General features: G+C 42.5%; 1 protein-coding gene across 5 annotated transcripts in view; it reads left to right on the top strand.

Moving 5' to 3' along the window:
• The first annotated feature begins 941 nt into the window (after positions 1-941).
• Positions 942-21,778, top strand: part of LOC139536951 (neurexin-2-like) — a 322,196-nt gene continuing 301,359 nt past the window's right edge. For all 5 annotated transcript variants that reach the window (XM_071337713.1, XM_071337712.1, XM_071337711.1 and 2 more), the window contains exon 1: positions 942-1,196. The gene's annotated coding sequence lies outside the window, so the exon portion shown is untranslated. The remainder of the gene's footprint in view (positions 1,197-21,778) is intronic.

Genomic DNA, 21,778 nt, shown 5'->3' with positions numbered 1-21,778 from the left:
TACCACACCTGTCAGCCAATCAGCATTCCGGGCTCGAACCACCCAGTTTATAATAGCCTATCATTTGAAATCTATTCATATTGCAAAAAACATTCTTTATATTTTATAATAGAGCAAAATCAATAATTTTGTCTTTCAAACAGATTCCAATTTAGAGCATTTTGTTGTGTTGGACTTTTGTAGATATTCAGTTTGAGAAATAATGTTTAGTACTTTTGTGCCGTCTTTATTTGAACCACTAATTTTGCAAACTTGTAACCTTCAGGTGTTACTGGCTCCTGTCAACTTCCAATTTGGTAGGCTACCTGGTGCCAGCTGACGATTTGTCACCATAGTAACTCCACCTCTGGTATCCTGTAGGCTATTACTGGCCTGTGAAAACTGAAGCCATCTCACAAGGGCTAGTCCTATTTATATTGTGGTCGGTTTTTTTAATAACGCAAGCAAGGTTATTATTGAGGGAGATGGTCAAGCCGTATGGTGTTGTCACACTGCATTTACAGCTTTATGGAGCTGAGAGAGAAAATAAAGGGCTTGGATTAGGTCCAAGGCCAGTTATCATGTGTGCAGCTTTTATACACATGAAAGCAGACTATTTAGCATGTGAAATAGGGTATACAATAGGCTTAAAGAACAAAAAAAACTAATAGCACTGGTTAAGTTATATACCCGAAATGCTCAGAAGTTCCTCCCACCATTACACCTGTCCTTCAATTGACTATTCAATCAAATTCGATGAAATCCATCACTAAAATGTCCCAATTATGTTGCTATGTATTTGACAGGGTAATGAGAAAGATGGGACTACAGGTTCAACCCAATACATTTGTGATTGTCCTCCATGGCAATGCACATGTACATTTCATTGGGAGTGCACATGATTGGTCAACTACCGTTGACCGCGCCCTCAACCCAATACCGAACCATCAGCACCGCTGAGTCGGGGGGGAGTGATGATTCTGCTGCTGTCTTCAATGCGGTGGAGGAAGACAACTATTGTCTAATGCGGGGATTCCGGGGGTTCGACTGGGTTCATAACTGCATGTCTTTCCAGAAGACGAAGAAGTCTGCAGCGTTTCACCTACATGCTCTATTTAAATATTCAAAACCTCGAGAATTCTGCCGCGAACTCCGGGATAATTCTAACAAACCACGTTGTCTGTGTATCGGGTGTTGGAGTACAGAATAATGGCCAGGTAAGACCACTGAATATTTCCATGGGGAATGACCTCGATAAAGAAACATTTCAATATTGGTTCAGGTGTTTTATAGTAAAGGTTGTTCCCCTAGACTCCCCGACCCGTGGTATGGCTTTGCAGTTGCCTAGGCTATGGACCTCGCTATCATCAGACCTGTGATTGTCTGCACTAGTCTACAATAATAATGTTGCTGCTTTCCAATCGACAAAAATCATCGACTGTCGTCAAGTAATACGACATGCGTTATGTTTATGCTATAAATGAGGGCTTCTCCGAGTCATTCGGTTTCTTTCTGCATTGTCTGGGTTACAGCAGCATCAATTGAGGAGAGAGGATAGTCAAAATCCTATAGGGGAGAGGATACATTCGTCTCATTGCATGGGTAGTAGAAGTGGCAATATTGACCGCAGGGATAGCTTGTCTGTTGGCTCACATCACGCAATGATGAATGGTGTGAATTAGACTTTATTACTAGCGTAGCCTATAAGCAGTTGTAGGCATTGGGTCGTTTAACACTTGACAACTATTGTAATGGTGGTGCTCAGTGTAACTATTGTCAAGGTGGTGCTCAGTGTAACTATTGTCAAGGTGGTGCTCAGTGTTGTAGATGAGGCACAGCTCCTCCATTAATGACAGTTATGTAATTTTGTCACGTTTGTTTCCTCTGGAATTAAATAAGCTACTGATCCAGCCATTGGCTACACACAGACTCCATAGTCGCAGTCCACCTGGGGGCATCTCCCGGTCTCTGAAAGGTAACTGAACTTAAACACACAAGGTCACTCCAGACTTCTGGCGGCGCATCTTCTCTCCACCCCATCGCCTTGCCAGATGAGGGTAACACACCATCGACACCTTACTTTCAGCCGGTAGAGGTGCCCAAGATCAGGTTTTCCCAAACTCGGTCCAGGGCCCCCCCCCCCTGGGCTTACATTTTGGTTTTTGCCCTAACACTACACAGCTGATTCAATTAACCAACTTATTATCAAGCTTTGATTATCTGAATCGGCTGTGTAGTGTTGGGGCAAAAACCAAAACATGCACCCAGGGAGGGGAGGGGAGGGGGCAGGACCCTGTCCTAGACCCTGCGATGTGATTTCTTACCAAAGGCCCACAACTACTCTCTCTCACTAATTAGGTCCACTGTTACTTGAAATGATTAACACAGCAGTTCACAAAAGGTTCATTTGGAAGGGATGTAAAAACAGCACTAATTTGTTTTATGAATAATGGTTGGAATAATGTTGTGAAAATTATGATAATGCTCTTTTTAGTGTAAGAGTTGTTCGGAAAGTCATTACAGACAGTCCTAGCAACATTCTTGCTTGAGAAATTGCCCTTTTCTAAGAAGCAATTTTTTCCCCCTTTCTAATTGAAAACAAACACAGTAAAGTACTTAATTGTTACTGAGATATGATTTGATATTGAGATAAAAACGTCTGCATTGCAACTTGAATGAAGTAGCATCATCACACCTGGACCTCACACCCCAGTGGACAACTTATCCAGGGTGGGTCACAGCAGAGACACTGACAGCAACATTGGGCCTCACTCATTCATACAATCAGGTCCAAAGTTTTTGTCACCCTTCATAAAGATGAGGGAAAATGACTGTAGAAAATACATAAATAAAATACTGAGCTATATTTTATGCAAAAAAAATTAATTATTATTTTATACTAATACAATTGCTCAAATAAATATATTTTGTTTAACAAGTAATACCTTTTCTCTCCAAAAGATTATGCACATATTATTGGCATCTTAAAGATTCTTAAAAATCAATCCAAAATATTCAATCTGCATTAACATTTAACTTTTGTTGTATTGTGGTTTTCCATGGCTTCCTGTTTCACTGGGGTATACAAATGAGGTAACACATGTAAAATCCCTTTGTCATCCATCACCATGGGAAAAGGCAAAGAGCTCACAAATAGAGACAAATGTTGTTGACCTTCATAAATCCTGCAATGGGTACAAAAAATAGCAAAAATATACCACTTACGGCAACATTTAAGTTTAAAACCACTGGAACAGTAGTAAACTTGCCTGGTGTTGGACGCAAGTGTGTATATTGTCCCCACGCACAGTGAGAAAGATGGTTCGGAAGGCAAAGAAAAAATGTAAAGGGCCAAAGTTGGAGAATTACAGAACTTGGGTGCATCTTCTGGTCGCCAAATCTACAATTAAACACCACCTCCGTGCCAATAGCCTCTTTGGAATGGTTGCCATAAAAAAGCCTTTATTGAGAGCAACCAATAAATGTAAACGCCTGGAGTCTGATAAACGGCATTGGCACTTGAATTGGAACCGGTGCTCTGGTCATAGGACATGAAAATAGAGCTCTTTGACCACGCACACCAGTGGTGGGTTTGGGGTTGAAAAAAGGATGCATATGCATGCAGTAAATAACCTCATACCTACTGTAAAATATGGGGGTGGATCTTGGATGTTATGGGGCTATTTTGCTTCCACTTGTCCTGGGGCCCTTGTTATTGCGGCCGCGAATCCGCCATAGAAAAAGTGAATATGGATAACTAGTGAACGATCCGAGTTAGACATTACATTGTAATGGACAAGGTGTAACCTTTGGTAGGCTGCTGATGGGCTATTCGGCTGCGGAACAGCAAAGCCAAGACAGCCCGTGCTCATGGTTCCCACAGGGGAAGTGAAAGGCTACAATGATTTTGCCCATGATAGCATGCCCCTCAATGATATGTAACAGCACCCTGAGCGGACGAAACACCAATACAAATGTACCGACGGCACAACAAAATGCAGTAGATTAACGAGTTCCTTGCGTTTTCTTTCTGTGCCTTTTCATTATAGACTAGACACTTGTAGTTAAGTAGTGCTTCCTAGCTGCAGCAATCAAAGCAGAACTTTAGTGTTCAAAACCATTCATCTTGGGGTGACAGGGGAGGCAGGGATGAAAAATGCAATCCTATCATTCAATTATTATTTATAAAATGTTATATTTTTAATACAGACCAGGAAAAAAAACAAGTGAAAATGAACAAATTAACCAATGGATTATGATTGTTGTCTGGTTAAAAAAGTGGGCGTGCAACAACAAGTTTGTAAATCCAATTTTAGTGGAAGCTTAGTGGAAGTAGAAAGGCTGTTTGGCTCAGCTCAGTCGCGACTCGCGAAGAGGGAGAACTTTGTAGGTGTTTCTGATTAAAAAACAATGCCATGTTGGTGGGTGGTAACATTCAAATTATACCCAGTCCTGAAAAGAAACGTAGTCTGAAAAGTATTTGCACGTCATCTCATTTGAGGAAACTTATGGCACTGACACGGATTTCCCACTTCAAGCCCAAATATATCATACTTTGACTAAAACGACGACTTATTGACTTAAATCGTTGTGCGACATCATGGGTAAGCTCTGGGCGTCATCTTTCTGCTTAAAAAAGTGGATTTTCGCTGTTGTTACTTTCAGGTCAACGGCGTCATGAACTCTACCAAGTACCAGGACATTTTAGCCCAAAACCTGGTTGACTCTGCCAGGAAGCTGAACATTGGCTTCAAGTGGATCTTCCAGCAAGACAATAACCCCAAGCACACATCAAAATACACAAAGACATGGTTAATTGACCACAAAATCAACATTTTGCAATGGCCATCTCAGTCTCCAGACTTGAACCCCAATGAAAACCTATGGTTTGAATTGAAGAGGGCAGTCCATAAGCGCAGACAGAAGGATTTCAATGATCTGGAAAGAATGGTCGAGATCCCTCCCAATGTGTTCTACAATCTCATAAACATTTTAGAAAAAATCTCTATGCCATTATCCTTGCAAGAGGTCAATGCTGGAATTTTTGAAATGGGTGCCAATAATTTTGACATTTTTGTTGTTGATGGATTTTATTACCTGTGAATTTCTCTGAGCATTTGTATTAGTATAAAATAATATAAAGCAAAAACTGGTTTTCCGAAATTTTTGCAAATGTATTAAAAACTAAAAACAGATACCTTATTTACATAAGTAGGTGCAACCTGTTTCCATTGATCATCCTTGAGAGATTTCTACAACTTGATTGAAGTCCATCTGTGGTAAATTCAATTGATTTGATTTGGAAAAGCACACACCTGTCCTATATAAGGTCCCACAGTTGACAGTGCAGGTCAGAGCAAAAACCAAGCCATAAGGTCTAAGGAATTGTCCGTAGAGCTCCAAGACAGGATTGTGTTGAGGCACAGATGTGGGGAAGGGTACCCAAAAATGTCTGCAGCATTGAAGGTCATCAAATCAAAGTTTATTTGTCACATGCGCTGAGTACAACAGGTGTAGACCTTACAGTGAAATGCTTACTTACTGGCTCTAACCAATAGTGCAAAAAAGGTATTAGGTGAACAATAGGTAGGTAAAGAAATAAAACAACAGTAAGAAGACAGGCTATATACAGTAGCGAGGCTATAAAAGTAGTGAGGCTACATACAGACACCGGTTAGTCAGGCTGATTGAGGTAGTATGTAGATATGGTGACTATGCATATATGATGAACAGAGAGTAGCAGTAGCGTAAAAGAGGGGTTGGCGGGTGGTGGGTGGGACACGATGCAGATAGCCAATGTTCGGGAGCACTGGTTGGTCGGGCCAATTGAGGTAGTATGTACATGAATGTATAGTTAAAGTGACTATGCATATATGATAAACAGAGAGTAGCAGCAGCGTAAAAAGAGGGGTAGCCATTTGATTACCTGTTCAGGAGTCTTATGGCTTGGGGGTAAAAACTGTTGAGAAGCCTTTTTGTCCTAGACTTGGCACTTCGGTACTGCTTGCCATGCGGTAGTAGAGAGAACATTCTATGACTGGGGTGGCTGGGGTCTTTGATAATTTATAGGGCCTTCCTCTGACACTGCCTGGTGTAGAGGTCTTGGATGGCAGGCAGCTTAGCCCAAGTGATGTACTGGGCCGTACGCACTACCCTTTGTAGTGCCTTGCGGTCAGAGGCTGAGCAATTGCCGTACCAGGCAGTGATGCAACCAGTCAGGATGCTCTTGATGTTGCAGCTGTAGAACCTTTTAAGGATCTCAGGACCCATGCCAAATCTTTTTAGTTTCCTGAGGGGGAATAGGCTCTGTCGTGCCCTCTTCACGACTGTCTTGGTGTGTTTGGACCATTGTAGTTTGTTGTTGATGTGGACACCAAGGAACTTGAAGCTCTCAACCTGCTCCACTACAGCCCCGTTGGTGCCCGGCCCTCCTTTTCCTGTAGACCACAATAATCTCCTTAGTCTTCATTTCATTCTTAAATGGAAGAAGTTTGGAACCACCAAGACTCTTCCTAGAGCTGGCCGCCCAGCCAAACGGAGCAATCGGAGGAGATGGGGTTTGGTCAAGGAGGTGACCAAGAACCCAATGGTCACTGACAGAGTTCCTCTGTGGAGATGGGAGTTCCTTCCAGAAGGACAACCATCTCTGCAGCACTCCACCAATCAGGGCTTTATGGTAGAGTAGCCAGACGGAAGCCACTCATCAGTAAAAGGCACATGACCGCCTATTGGAATTTGCCAAAAGGCACCAAAAGACTATCAGACCATGAGAAACAAGATACTCTGGTCTGATGAAACCAAGATTGAAGTCTTTGGCCTGAATGCCAATTGTCACATCTTGAGGAAACAGTGAAGCGTGGTGGTGGAAGAATCATGCTGTTGGGATGTTGTTCAGCGGCAGGGACTGGTAAACTAGTCAGGATCGAGGAAACGATGAGCGGAGCAAAGTATAGAGAGATCCTTAATGAAAACCTGCTCCAGAGCTTTCAGGACCTCAGACTGGGGCAAAGGTTGACCTAACAGGACAATGACCCTAAGCATACAGCCAAGACAACGTAGGAGTGGCTTCGGAACAAGTCTCTGAATGTCCTTGAGTAGCCCAGCCAGAGCCCGGACTTGAATCCGATCTAACAACTCTGGAGAGACCTGAAAATAGCTGTGCAGCGACACTCTCCATCCAACCTGACCGAGCTTGAGAGGATCTGAATAGAAGAATGGGAGAAACTCCCCAAATACAGGTATGCCAAGCTTGTAGCGTCATACCCATGAAGACTCCAGGCTGTAATCGCTGCTAAAGGTGCTTCAAGTACTAAGTAAAGAGTCTGAATACTTATGTAAATGTGATATTTAATGTACAAACATGTTTAAAAAATCTGTTTTTGCTTTGTCATTATTAGGTATTGTGTGTAGATTGATGAGGAACATTTGGTATTTTATCAATTTTAGGATAAGGCTGTAATGTAACAAAATGTGGAAAAAGTCAAGGGTTCTGAATACTATCCGAAGGCACTGTATACTTGGAACTTCCAGACACTGCCAGACTAGCTTCTATGATGATCAATAAGACTTGCAGAATGATTAAATGTTATGTATTTTTTTCTCATCATTTTTTACCCCTTTTTCTCCCCAATTTCGTGGTATCCAATTGGTAGTAAGTCATGTCTCATTGCTGCAACTCCCGTACGGACTCGGAAGAGGCCAAGGTCGAGAGCCGTGCATCCTCCGAAACACAACCCAACCAAGCTGCGCACTGGTTCTTGACACAATGCCCACTCAATGCTCATTAACCCTCCCCTAACACGGACGGCGCTGGGCCTATTGTGCGCCGCCCCATGGGTCTCCCGGTCGCGTCCGGCTGCGACAGAGCCTGGACTCGAACCCAGAATCTCTAGTGGCACAGCCTTAGACCACTGCGCCACTCGGGAGGCCTTAAATGTTATGTTTAAATAGCTTACAGATATGTTCTGTTGATTTGTGTTTTTGATATCCGTCTTGATGGACCATCTGATTTAGTGGCCGAGTGTAGCCTGCAGCTCCGATAATCAGACCTGTTCAAACAGAGGCTACCTCTTTACTATTTGATACTCACGCCGATGGACAGAAAGGAAGCTTGTTATTCCCGCTACAATGATATCCTTTCTTTAGCCATTTATCACCTCAGAAAATAATCGTATCTCTTTTTAGGAGAGAGGCCTGGCCAGGAGGGCAGCTTGAGTATAAAAACAACACAACAATCGCATTATCTGGACATATCATAACACGCCATATAGATGATGTGAGGAGGTGGCTCTGGAAGAGGTCAGTATAACTGCTGGATTTGTGAAGGAACATTTTACGACAGATTCTTTGCCCCAGGTTCATTCGCTTCCTTACAGTCCACTAATGACATGTCTTCTTGCCCAGTGCTTGTGTTTTAATTGCCGGGAGAAGGGTGCAAATTAACAGTCTAGACGTGACAGAGATGACCTTGTAATTGTCTTAGATGGCCAGTGGCAATCGACATCTTGATGGGAATGAGTTTAGTCTAAGGAGCAGGAGGAAAGAATAAGCTTATTTTCATTAGTCTCTTATTCGGTTGCCGTACAGTAAATCCAAGCAATAGCAAAACACTCTGCTGTCTTATTTACATTCATCTCTATCTAAAAGCTTGTGAAAGAGGGAAGGCTGCTCTGCTCAGTGCTATGGTATCTCGTTTCAGCACTACACTTGTGAACAGCGAATGAATGTCCCAGCTCTTGAACAAAGCTTTAAGCACCAGTTGTATGTGGAAAGCTGCTGGATGTCTTTACCACCCTAAGGATGTTACTGCATTGAACACTGTACCATCTGTTGTCTTAAGGAACATGGCTGCTTCATAATGCCAGCGCTGTTATGCAGTAGAGCTGATTTGATCACAGCCTTCATCTGACAGTAATGGTTTCTGCTATATGTATAATAAGGAAAACTGAGCGTTGGACTGTTGCCATAGAGGGATTTTTGTTTTAGGAATATTTTAGGATAGTTTGATGATTTATCTCTAAAACTACTTTGGTATCTGATATACACCCGTTTTCAACATGTGTATTATTTCTGACGGCTCTAGAAAATCAACTGTGATGCAGCAATATTTGGTTTGTAGGTAGATTTGATTCTCGACAAGAAATTTCAGTCAAAGCATATCAGTCAATATCCAATAGGGGGGGGGGGGGACAAGGTGTAGGGCTCGAGATAATGATGAGCCCAATTGGAGATAACATGCGTGTGGTTTGTGTGTGTTGATGGGGTTGTAGACACTGTGGTGCCCTGGCTTGGGTCTCTCGCGCCATCATGCCCCACCAAGGTCGTGTCCACAGACTGAACATAGTGGCCCTGGCCCGCTGCACTCCTGGCCCTGCGAAAGAAATAGGGCTTGCCCGGAGAGAACTGCTGCTTTTAATCAGGCCTGACGCGTGACTCAGCCGCATGCCAGCTGCACATACAGCCAAACGGGGATCGCTTCCCTGGATGATGAAGAGGAATAAAGGTCACTGTTTAGATATTTGCTTCTCTCTACACCTTCAGGGACCCTTGCTTTATTTATTTCATTCTGGGAGTTTGTCTCTGTTGAACTTTGCTTACTAACTGGACTGAGTTGCTAAATTCCGTAAGTCCCCAGTGCACAAGGAAATACGAGGCGTTATGTTGAAGGGAGCAGTGCAGAGTCCGGAGGGCCTTGTCACCAACAAAACACTATTGGTTAAAATCCCATGTGGGTCACTGCGCTATTTTCTTGAGGAACCACTTAAGGTTGATTTGTATTTGTATCCAGAAGGATACTGTTACAATCCAGGAGTGGAAATTGGAGATGACTGAACAAAACAAGCTGCGTTAATAGAGGTGAATGATGCGGAGTATCTGATTGGTACCTATTAGAAGCAGGAAATTACAGCCCAAAATACCTGCCAGTCATTGCGAACCCTGAGGGGCTGCTAAGATGCCACATAGGCGGAACATAGGTTGGAGAATAGAGAGAGCAAGAGAGCTGGAGAATAGAGAGAGCTGGAGAATAGAGAGAGGCCGGTCTGATTCATTGTCGTCAGAGCTAGTGCGTCTCAGGATGTGGCAACACATTGGACGTGAGAGTGTGTGGCTCTCTGGGAGTAGCCCATGTTTAAATTAGAATAAAGATATCCTAGGTACAACACCTGTTGTATTGAGTCAGTTTGTCTGTCTCGACCAGTAACAATTCATAAGCCGGTGCAGTGAGCATTGTAAGACGCTTCTTCTTTCAGGAAGTTTAGATAGCAAACTCCTGCGTGAGTTTGTACATGGATTTAGCCCAGGCGTTGTGGTAAACTCGCGCATGTTTGTTTATGACATGGTTATTGTGCGTCAAGCATCACCGTGAGTTGTGTAATAGGCTGATAATGAAACGTCATAGTCGGAGGAAGAATAGACAATAGTGATACTGTGTGAACTTGCAGTGTGTTCTTAGAGGGCAAAGCTGTCCTATCTCAGTTAAGCTCCCACACTGGGAAGTGTAACGTTACATTGCAACTGTCAGTATTTCCGCTGATACATCACTGTTACTGTGTGACCGACAGGAGGGCAGAATACTCCAACTGTGCTGTTAAACAAAATGTGCCCAGTGTAGTCCATGCCCTTAGAGATATAAAACAGGATGTCAGCCTGTCAGGATAATACATTATGCAGGTACCTGGTAGTCCATGGAAACAAATGGCAACCCCAACAGAAAGGCACCAATGTTGGCCCACTGCTGTAAAGCACATTTAAAGTATCCATCAGTACTCTGTTGTTAGGGACGGTCACACTGGGGATCATATGTATTAAAGCCAAGGCAAACACAGCCATTATTCAATAAAGACTCCTACTCATCTGGCTGAAGGCAGGAGGGAAATGGGTCTGCAGGAGAAGGACATGATTAAACGAAAAGGAGGCAGAGAAAGGATTCACCTATTACAAAAACAAGGTAAGATGGAGAAAAAAAATGATCAATCTGCTGTTTTTTCCCCAGTGCCTCTTGCTTATCGTGTCGCATTGACCAGACCTGAGATTTACGTGGGTGCAATCGGTCAGTGAGCGACGCATCAGGCAACGTGTAGATCTAGAGATGTTTAGCAGCTGTCTGGGTGTCCATCCATCACACCGCTCTGTGCTGGGCCCAGGCACCACACCTGTCACACTCGGATGGCCCACTGACTCGTGAGCAGGGCCTGTGCTGGTAAACACTGAAGCACACTCATTTATTTCAATTCACACTGTCTGTCTCTGCAGGCTTTCCTCCTGGGAGAGCGACTCATGCTGATTTGGTATAGTACACGCACAGAGAATTCCATCCCTATGCCGCATTGCAAAAAAATGCTTGTGCCCTCGCCTTAGGCTGCCTCTTCTATAGCAGCTTGTCTCGAGTGTTTTCCTGCCTATATGTAGATCCTCCATAGCACATCGATGCCAATGCTCATTGATCCCATGCGAGGCTCTCAGATCCTGGCTAAGATGTCGTAGCCCCAGGCGCACCTCAGCTGTTTTGGTACAGAGCTCTGAGGGGATGTGTGAGGGGATGAGGGTCGTTTGCCCCTGCTGCCTTTAAAAATATATTTTTTATTGATTTATTTCACCTTTATTTAACCAGGTGCCTGTTCTCTCCCCCTTTGTCTGGAGACTTGATAACATCCCACACTGTCCCAGGCCAACTTCTCATTAGGAATAGTGAGGGAGAGATGTTTGCTTGTGAAAATACAGTGAGCTCCAAAAGTATTGGGACAGTGACACATTTTTGTTGTTGTTTTGGCTCTGTACTCCAGCACTTTGGATTTGAAATGATAAAATGACTATGAGGTCAAAGTGCAGACTGTCAGCTTTAATTTGAGGTTATTTTATCCATATCGGGTGAACTGTTTAGAAATGATAGCACTTTTTGTACATAGTCCCTCTGTTTTAGGGGACCAAAAGTATTTGTTTAAATTTACTTACAGTTGAAGTCGGATGTTTACATACACTTATGTTGGATTCATTAAAACTCGTTTTTCAACCACTCCACAAAGTTCTTGTCCTAACCGACTTGCCAAAACTATAGTTTGTTAGCATCTACTTTGTGCATGACACACGTCATTTTTCCAACAATTGTTTACAGACAGATTATTTCACTTATAATTCACTGTATCACAATTCCAGTGGGTCAGAAGTTAACATACACTGAGTTGACTGTGCCTTTAAACAGCTTGTAAAATTCTAGAAAATGATGTAATGGCTTTAGAAGCTTCTGATAGGTTAATTGACATAATTTGAGTCAATTGGAGGTGTACCTGTGGATGTATTTCAAGGCCTACCTTCAAACTCAGTGCCTCTGCTTGACATCATGGGAAAATCAAAAGAAATCAGCCAAGACCTCAGAAAAAAATGGTTAACCTCCAAGTCTGGTTCATCCTTGGGAGCAATTTCCAAACGCCTGAAGGTACCACGTTCATCTGTACAAACAATAGTACGCAAGCATAAACACCATGGGACCACACAGCCGTCATACCGCTCGGGAAGGAGACGTGTTCTGTCTCCTAGAGATGAACATACTTTGGTGCGAAATGTGCAAATCAATCCCAGAACAACAGCAAAGGACCTTGTGAAAATGCTGGAGGAAACAGGTACAAAAGTATCTATATCCACAGCAAAACGAGTCCTATATCAACATAAACTGAAAGGCTGCTCAGCAAGGAAGAAGCCACTGCTCCAAATCCACCATAAAAAGCCAGACTACGGTTTGCAACTGCACATGGGGACACAGATAGTACTTTTTGGAGAAATGTCCTCTGGTCTGATGAAACAAAAATAGAACTGTTTGGCCATAATGACCATCGTCATGTTTGGAGGAAAAAGAGGGAGGCTTGCAAGCTGAAGAACACCATCACAATCGTGAAGCACAGGGGTGGCAGCATCATGTTGTGGGAGTGCTTTGCTGCAGGAGGGACAGATGGACTTCACAAAATAGATGGCATCATGAGGATGGAAAATGTTGTTGATATATTGAAGCAACATCTCAAGACATCAGTCAGGAAGTTCAAGCTTGGTCGCAAATGGATCTTCCAAATGGACAATGACCCCAAGCATACTTCTAAAGTTATGGCTGAAGGACAACAAGTATTGGATTGGAGTGGCCATCACAAAGCCCTGACCTTAATCCTATAGAACATTTGTGGTTAGAACTGAGAAAGGGCGTGCGAGCAAGGAGGCCTACAAACCTGACTCAGTTACGCCAGTACTGTCAAGAGGAATGGGCCAAAATTCACCCAACTTATTGTGGGAAGCTTATGGAAGGCTACTCGAAACGTTTGACCCAATTCAACAATTTTAAAGGCAATGCTACCAAATACTAATTGAGTGTCTGGTAACTTCTGACCCACTGGGAATGTGATAAAAGAAATAAAATCTGAAATAAATCATTACTATTATTCTGACATTTCACATTCTTAAAATAAAGTCGTGATCCTAACTGACCTAAAACAGGGAATTTTTACTAGGATTAAATGTCAGGAATTGTGAGAAACTGAGTTTAAATGTATTTGGCTAAGGTGTATGTAAACTTCGACTTCAACTGTATGTGTATTAAAGTAGTCAAAAGTTTAGTATTTGGTCCCATGTTCATAGCACGCAATCACCACATCAAGCTTGTGACTACACATTTGTTGGATGCATTTTCTGTTTGTTTTGGTCGTGTTTCAGATTATTTCAATAGAAATGAATGGTCAATAATGTATTGTACCATTTTGGAGTCACTTTTATTGTAAATAAGAATAGAATATGTTTCTAAACACATCTACATTAATGTGGTTGCTACTGTACCATGTTTACGGATAATCCTGAATGAATCGTGAATAATGATGAGTGAGAAAGTTAGACGCACAAATACCATACCCCCAAGACATGACAACCTCTCACTATAACAATAACAGGGGAGGTTAAAATTATTTTTGGGGAATGATTGATATTTGTGCGTCTAACTTTCTTACTTTACCCTCATAGTCATTGTATCATTTTAAATCCCAAGTGAGCCAAAACAACAACATAAAAAAAAATCCACTGTCCCAATACTTTTGGACCTCAATGTATAACACGATAGTGACCCAATGAGCATGAAAAATGACGGAGTCATTAAAAAACACAGTAGCAAAATCATTGTTTGATTTGACTTATTCTGCTTCTAGGAGCTAGACACGGTCCTGCTTTGTGTTACATGTTTTGGAGGATGAAATGACACTTCTCACTGTAATTCATAATGGTCTTTTGTGTGACGTGTTGGAGGGTGCTTTTAAGGATATCTCTGCAATTCAAAAAATCTTGTTGTGGAAAAACACCACGGAATGTATTTCCAACCAATTCCTTTTCAGAATGCCTGTTCATGTAGTTGGGCATTTGGCATATCCTGAATTCGGTGCTGAAGTGGCAATTTGAGAGCTGTGCAATTTTGGTTGAGTTTCACAGAGAGAGCTACTGCATTGATCTGATACCTGCAAATCATAGCTATTTTCGGTTGTGATGATTGTGCATTAGTATATGCGTTTTGACAGTAATTGTCATTATTTGCTCTACCACTCCCAGTGTGCACTACTTCACACCTATGCTTCAGTGTGTGAGTAAGAAAGCTGAGTTATTTTGCAAAACCGCAAGATGTGCTACAGTACTATTTTTTTTAAACCTTTGTTCACACATTTGAAGTTCCTCTGAGTTATTCCGTGAAAGGGCTTGACCTATCTTTACCTGTGTGTGAACATGAATCACATTTAAGGGTGGTTTGCGAGGTCGCAGTTGCAAATGAGAACTTGTTCTCAACTAGCCTACCTGGTGAAATAAAATAAAAGTCCTGAAAATGACAATTTTGTTTTAGGGTCAGACTGACAATATTGTTACTGAGAATCGGGGAGAAGATGTTGTTGTGGGTTAACTGCCTTGCTCAAGGGCAGAACTGCAGATTTTTCCAAATTTCAGGGATTTGAACCAGCGACCTTTCGGTTACTGGTCCAATGCTCTTAACCGCTAGGCTAGCTGCCGTCCCATTGTAGAGGTGACAAATACAGCTGTAGAATGAAAGTGTTTTCTTTCTTCCACATAAAAAGGCCAACTACTCGGCTTGGTTATGCCTAGCCTGGTTTGTTTGTCGGTGGTTTAATTCCCCTTGGTGAGTCATTGTAATCTTGGTTCTCCCTTTAATACATTCTGAGTGATTCCTCATGAAACCAGAAAAAAAAAAATATATATATATATTTGGGATTTTCTCAAAATGTAATCACTAGAATGGTCTTTTGGGGGAAGGATTGTTGACATATTTGCCATTTTGTATCTAAAAGCATAATAATTGATCAAAGTTGGCATATTTATCACATATATTTATTACACCTAGGAATCCTTTAAAGAGCGATTGAACGCACCAGTTCCGCACTAACTGGTGACCACACACCTCTCCAAAGTGTGCACCTAATGAGATTACATGAGCTCTCCTAGCTGTGCCGTTGAGGAACCAGAGGAAGCACACTTGTAGTTGTTTTCTATGGAACACAGCTCTGCATCCTCGCCATCACACAATTACCGTTGTTGTTTACAAAATCCAAATACAGCCCATTTTATAAATTGCAATCAGGGTCAGGTGGGCATCATTTGAACGCTTGCTCTATTGCCAACAGGACTAGCAAAGTTATGAAATACGATCTTACAGTGTTAGGCTTTCACAGGTCAAATTCAAAGAACCAGATTGTAATTTTGATCCCCATTCTGGAACTTTGATATGCCCGTAGAGTATATTATATTGAAAAATTAGCCAAATCAAAAATGTTATACCGTAAAACTACAATTAATAGCCCAGGCGTTTTTATTTGCTTCAATCACTGAACACAACCGGTGCTTTTTATAGACAGGCTTTTACTTCCTTAATACTTTTGCTCAATGAAATGTCGAAAAGACTACCACACTGTGACCATTATGACCAGTATAAACATTTATAATAACAAATCCATCGCAGGCAGCCTTTGCAAGTCTGAACTGTCATACACATTCTATGGATTACATTACATCTCGTGAAAATTCTACTGCCGATGTAGAATGGAGATTGGCTGTGTGCTCGATTTTCTACACACGTCAGCGACAGGTGTGGCTGAAATAGCCCAAAAAAACGACTAATCCACTAATTTCAAGAGGTGAGTTTTTATATACTGTATATAAGATGTACAAACATGTACTTTTTAAATATGCGTAGACATGCACACAGACACAGACTAATGTGCAAACCCTGGTTTCTTTATCTTCTGCCACAAAACAGTTAAGCGACCAACATCTTATTGCACATCTATGTGGCACTTGATGAATTTTTTAAAATAATTTCATAACAGCATAATACTTTTTTTAAACTTTCATTTTTTTACATCCTGTACAAATTGTACCCATGTGGAAAAACAAACCAATTCTCTTGATGTATTAATTGAATCGTGACGTTCACAGATATATTTAACATAAGTAAACAATCTGGCTGTTTACAGGACCTGTTTAATGGCTCCTCTAAGAATTGGCATCTGGTGTTTTTTTGTTATGCAGTGCCAAGTCTCTAGTTTCTAAATTTAAACTTCACACTTCAATATTCTCCCGAGACACGTTATGTCAGTCCTCCCAGTGCCTGTCGTGTTTACACAGATACCATGTTGGACCAAGGGCCTCATTTTGAGAATGCAAAAATGTGTAAATGACACCAAAAACACTTCTCGTGTGTGTAACTTGCGAAGCATGCGACGCTATCACAAGCTGCAGTAGGGCCTACTGTGTCACTCATTTGAATGAAGTGCTGTGATGAGTATTTGAAATGCTATGGTCATTTTTTTTCTCTTCCTCCTGTCAAAATGTCACCCCTAGTTTGTACACAGCCCTACACCTACAAGCCCAAGAGGTATGAAGAAGATCTGGTAGCTAGTGGTAACTGTGACCTGATCTGTGAACATCCTGTATTTACACAGTGACTTTATTAAAGTAGCTGATGGTCACATTGTGTCCTGGGAAACCAAATAGGAGCCGTATTGTAGCAGGCAAAAAAAACAGTCATGGTATGAGAGTGATAATGCCAGGAGAGGCTGGAGAGCATTGGTTGGAGTCACGTGATTGGGATGCTAACCGATTCAGAAGGCCAGTGCTGTTGCTGGCCGTTGCTTTGAACAGACACGCCCAGTGTTCACTCATTTAACACATGCAGAGCAGACTGCAGGCCTCCTTAACAATGCAAATCTCTCCTGGCTCGCATATATGGCAGAGAGTTCGCAGCATCAGCAGTAGAGAGGAACAGATCATCTCTTATCACCACTACCCTCTTGTCTCTCTTTACCCATGTATGGCTGTGCTGTGCTGTTCCTGTGCACCATAGTTCCAGATGACTCTGGCTGTTAAATATTGCCGTTAAATACAAGGCTGTAGTGTTGACGCATCGGGGAGGGAGCAGCTCTTCCTCAATGTTCCAAAACGGGAGGAGTGTGAGTCCATTGCGGTGGAAGGTCTGGATTTATCTCTAAGCCAGCAGTACATGAGTAAGCATTTCGTTAGGAATAGGAGAAAAAGTTATCGGCTCCTCTGATTTTAGAAATTTAAACTGTATTATTTTCTTTTAAGATGTTTTTTCCCCCCGTTTGGATAGTTGATATTGAAGTATTCTGTTGATTTGAGTGTTCTGTGTGTGATTTTCTAGTTTGAAAGGTTGTAAATGGTCTAAGGCCTGATTTACGTTTGCTACCGTCTGTTACCGTCTGTATCAATGTTAAGTGGGGGGTTGATGGTTAAGTGGGGGTTGATATACGAGAGGGTAAGGTAAAACGTGTGGGCGGTGGGCTTGCTCGTGGATTGATCGTTACTTTGATAAGATTGCATGAACACGCAGAGGCGTTTCACAACTGATGCTGTGGAATTCTTCGCTGGCTGTTTGAATCAAATCTGCAGATGGTAGTGTATGCATGTTTTCTTTCTCCACAAGGAAAGAGAACATGGAACTATATTCTCCAGGGGAATGTCCGAATATGTGAAGATAGATGTGAAGAGATATTAAAGCTACATTGTCTGTAGAAATATGCCATGTAGACATATGGTTTTGTCTGTAGAACCGGTCTTTAACCAGGACTCCAATACCTGGTAAGTAGGCCTCCGAGTCCTATTCACTGTCTTCACAGTTTGTTGGTTGCACTGACTTTCCCCTTCAAAAGAAGCCATCTCTTTTCATAATGTCAACTCCAGCCAAAAGACACTATCAATTGGTCTGATGTTCCCCTCCAGAATATGGTGTCAGAACATTGTCATCGGGTGTTTGTGTTAAAAGTGGCCCGGCTTGGTCCTAGGGCCGTGCAGATTTCAAACTGATACTTAACGTTTAATGTGGAGATTATTATTCACACTGAAAGGAATTGCTGGTATGAATTCAACTCCAACACCACAAGCCATTATTTCTAGTATTATGCCATAACAGCTAACAGCTAGCCGATTCCAAGGCTGAGCAGACAGCGAGAGGAGGGCTGAGTCCTCAACACCATGCAGCCACCCACTTCTCCTATTTACACGGTACATTTCTGTCTACTCCGCTTCCTCTGGTAATGTCCTCTCACCCAAAGCACCATAAAATCCCATAGAGAATGAGCCGTCGACTGTGTGTACCCGCCGAGAGCTTCTCACTGAGTCTGTGTCCGTTCTGCGTGGCCAACTGAGACCATACACATGTGTATTCACTGGTTATTCATTCATTCATACATACGGTGCCGTGCATATGAAACTGTATTGGAAACGGAAGGAGGAAAATGGGCAATAGATGTGTTAGTTCTCCTCTTTTTAACCAATTCTGCCAATTCTGTTCTGTGGCTCCCATCTCTGTATTCGTGTTTAGGAAATGGTTGCCCGGGAATTTATTGGTATTGAGTAGCAGAGCATAGACGTTGTCCACAAATGAAAAGCTTCCCATCTGGAGGCCATGATGAACAGCCAGAGATGACAGGAGAAGCGTAGGCAGGGTGTGATGCCACCCCTGGCAGGTTGGAGAGAAGTCGGAGAACCGGAGGTGAGAAGGTTGTGTGTGGAGATGAGCAATGAGGGCCACACAAGAGTGTCAATTGAAAGTGAAGGCCATACAGGGATTTATTCATTTGCAACCATAATTGGCAACATGGGGGTTGCCAGAGGATGTCTTTTTTTCCCCTCTCCCTTGGGCCTTTGAGTTTTATGGGGTTGTGAGGATCATAAATCACGGCCCTGGTCTATGGCCAGCCTAAGGATAGCCTGTCGAGCTGTTCCAGGAAATATCACTTTCTGCCGCTGATGGATGGTGACATTCCAGGGTAGAGAGAAATGATGGGACAATCTCTTCTTATCTCCCGGATCCCTCCATCATTTACCATAATCACGTAAAATATATTCCTCAACGTATCATTTACCGTATGGTGTCATTTTTAAAAATGGATTGTTTCATTACAACTCTTTCAATGGCCAGTGAGCATTTTCCTTTTAAAAGGCGCTCGATAACCTTTAAAACACGGGCAACACCAAGACGGGTTGACTCGCATCTTTTAAAGCGAAGATGCACTGCTCGTGTTATGCTATTGTGTCATACATTGGAACACCGTCCCCAGTGAAAGGTATTGTGTGTGGCTGTCACTGGACGTAAGTGTCAGCTGGACATGCATGTCAGAGGGCTGAGTGATTTTCTTTGTGAACAGTAATGTCTCTAGCCGAGAGGCTAGTAACTTGACATGTATTGTTGCTTCACTATTGATTCGAAGCTAAAAAACCTGAATAGACGCAAACAAAAGCTTTCCTCCAGCCAGGCTCTACAGTAGGCTTGTTATCAGTCAAAGCCTAATCTTCTTCTCTGGTCCACAACTGCCCACATGACACCAGTTGTGTATAATATGGATCGTCCTAGCCTACATTACGTTTTAAGGCAGTAATGACTTACCTCACAGATCTGTTAACCACAGGAGGTTGGTGGCACCTTATTCGGGGAGGAGTAATGACTGGAGGGGAATCCTCTGGAAAGGTATCAACAACATCAAACGCCTGGTTTCCATGTGTTTGATTGCATTAGCTCAGTTCCAGCCGTTTGTTATGAGCCGACCCAACCTCGGCAGCCTCCACTGGCGTTAACCTTGTCTAGCCCACACCCATTCCCAGCTTGAATCTTTGATTATGTTTTTCCGTGTTGAATGAGTGCATCATCATCTGGAGATCAGACACCATCATGTTCTATGCACTGTGCCTGAATCAAAGAGCATAGCAGTGTAGTTTGTCGTTTGGAAGCAGACGGAGCTCTTCTAGTTCAAGTACGAGTGTCTGGCCCATGTGGAGCTGCAGAGGGTGGTGATGCACAGCGGCACTGAGCCACCCTCAGCAGAGAGCCATTTGGTCTCAGTGGGGAAGGCAGAGAGTTCATGTTCCCACAAACCCTGTGGGCCCCCCAACACACACAATATGGCAGACAAGATGAGCCAGCAGGAGGGGAGCTAACCTCCCACAGCGCGTGCTGATGATTCCCCCCACCCTCCCCGACCACAACACGGTTATTATCAGACACTGGGTGGAACGGACAACGTGATCGCTATGAAGGACGGTACAGGGCAAATGGGGAAGGTAAGCTAAATCATATTCGGCGTCTCGACGAAGGCAGAGAGAGGAAACTACTGTCTTTTTTTTTTTTTTTACAAAGGACTTGATTTGGAATCAGTGGGATGTGAATTAGTGTGTGATTTTTGTGCCACATTCCAGAAGTGTACTTCACTCTGCCTGATTTCACACTGCGGTATGGGAGAAGCGTTTGCCATGAAGGGGAACACCTGTTAGAAGGATACACAGATCATTTGGTGTAAGGATTGTCTTTGTAATCAAACTCACAGCGGTGTGGTATAGAGGACTTACAGTAACAGCATGACCTACTAATGTGCCACCCGCAGTGCATCAGCGATCTGTTGACACCGCTCCAGTTAACTTGACTCGCCCTGAACACTTCAGGCTTCACACACACACTCCAGATCAGTTACAAGACTACTCCGCGAAGGGGGTATTTCCATCAAAAAAGGACCCATGAGCACCAACATTTTCCAAATCTTCAAAATTAGGCATACAGCAAGTAAAAAACGTTGATTTCTGGGTAAACAGATGGAAAAAGGGGTCTTAAGAAACATCTACTGGTCGTAGCAAGTATCGGAAATATATCAGAACACAATGTTGAAGTAATGACCCCTAATATCAACACATTCCATAGGTCACGTTTTATAAGGGAGTGTAAAAACCCCCCGAAAACATCAAGATTAGGGAAAGTTCCGCACACCGCTGCACACCGGTCGACAACCACTACTCCACTGCACAGTGCTGAACTCTACTCTGCTGGGCTGTACTGTACAGTGCTCTGTTGTGCTGCGCTGTGATGTACAAACTTGTGAAATGACATTCATAACCATAATTATGCATTTCTGTATAGTACAGATCAGGGACCCATGATGTAATTCTGTTACCTCAATTCCGTTAGCGGGTGTAAATCCACTTCACTTACTGTAGTTAAATAACCAAAATAGATTTTTTTTTAAAGTCAAGGTGTCATATCATAGCTGACACCCCATTCTTTCTGCGGACCTCTTGGAATCTTAATTTGGAGCAGAGATTTAAGAGTTTTTGGAAAATGTAGTCACATAAAAATCTGAGGGAAATTTTTACCATAATTCCATTACCAAAGTTGCACAGTTCCACTAAATTTGTTTTTGGAAAATGTTAGTAGAAATTGTTAAAAGTAGTCTTTGTGCATATAGTTGTATGACTAATTAAACTTTGAAATCAA

This window comes from Salvelinus alpinus, chromosome 13 (assembly GCF_045679555.1).
Source record: "Salvelinus alpinus chromosome 13, SLU_Salpinus.1, whole genome shotgun sequence".
In the NCBI taxonomy this organism is placed as follows: Eukaryota; Metazoa; Chordata; class Actinopteri; order Salmoniformes; family Salmonidae; genus Salvelinus; species Salvelinus alpinus.
Note: the sequence above shows the minus strand (reverse complement) of the source record. Positions and strands in the feature narration are given on the sequence as shown.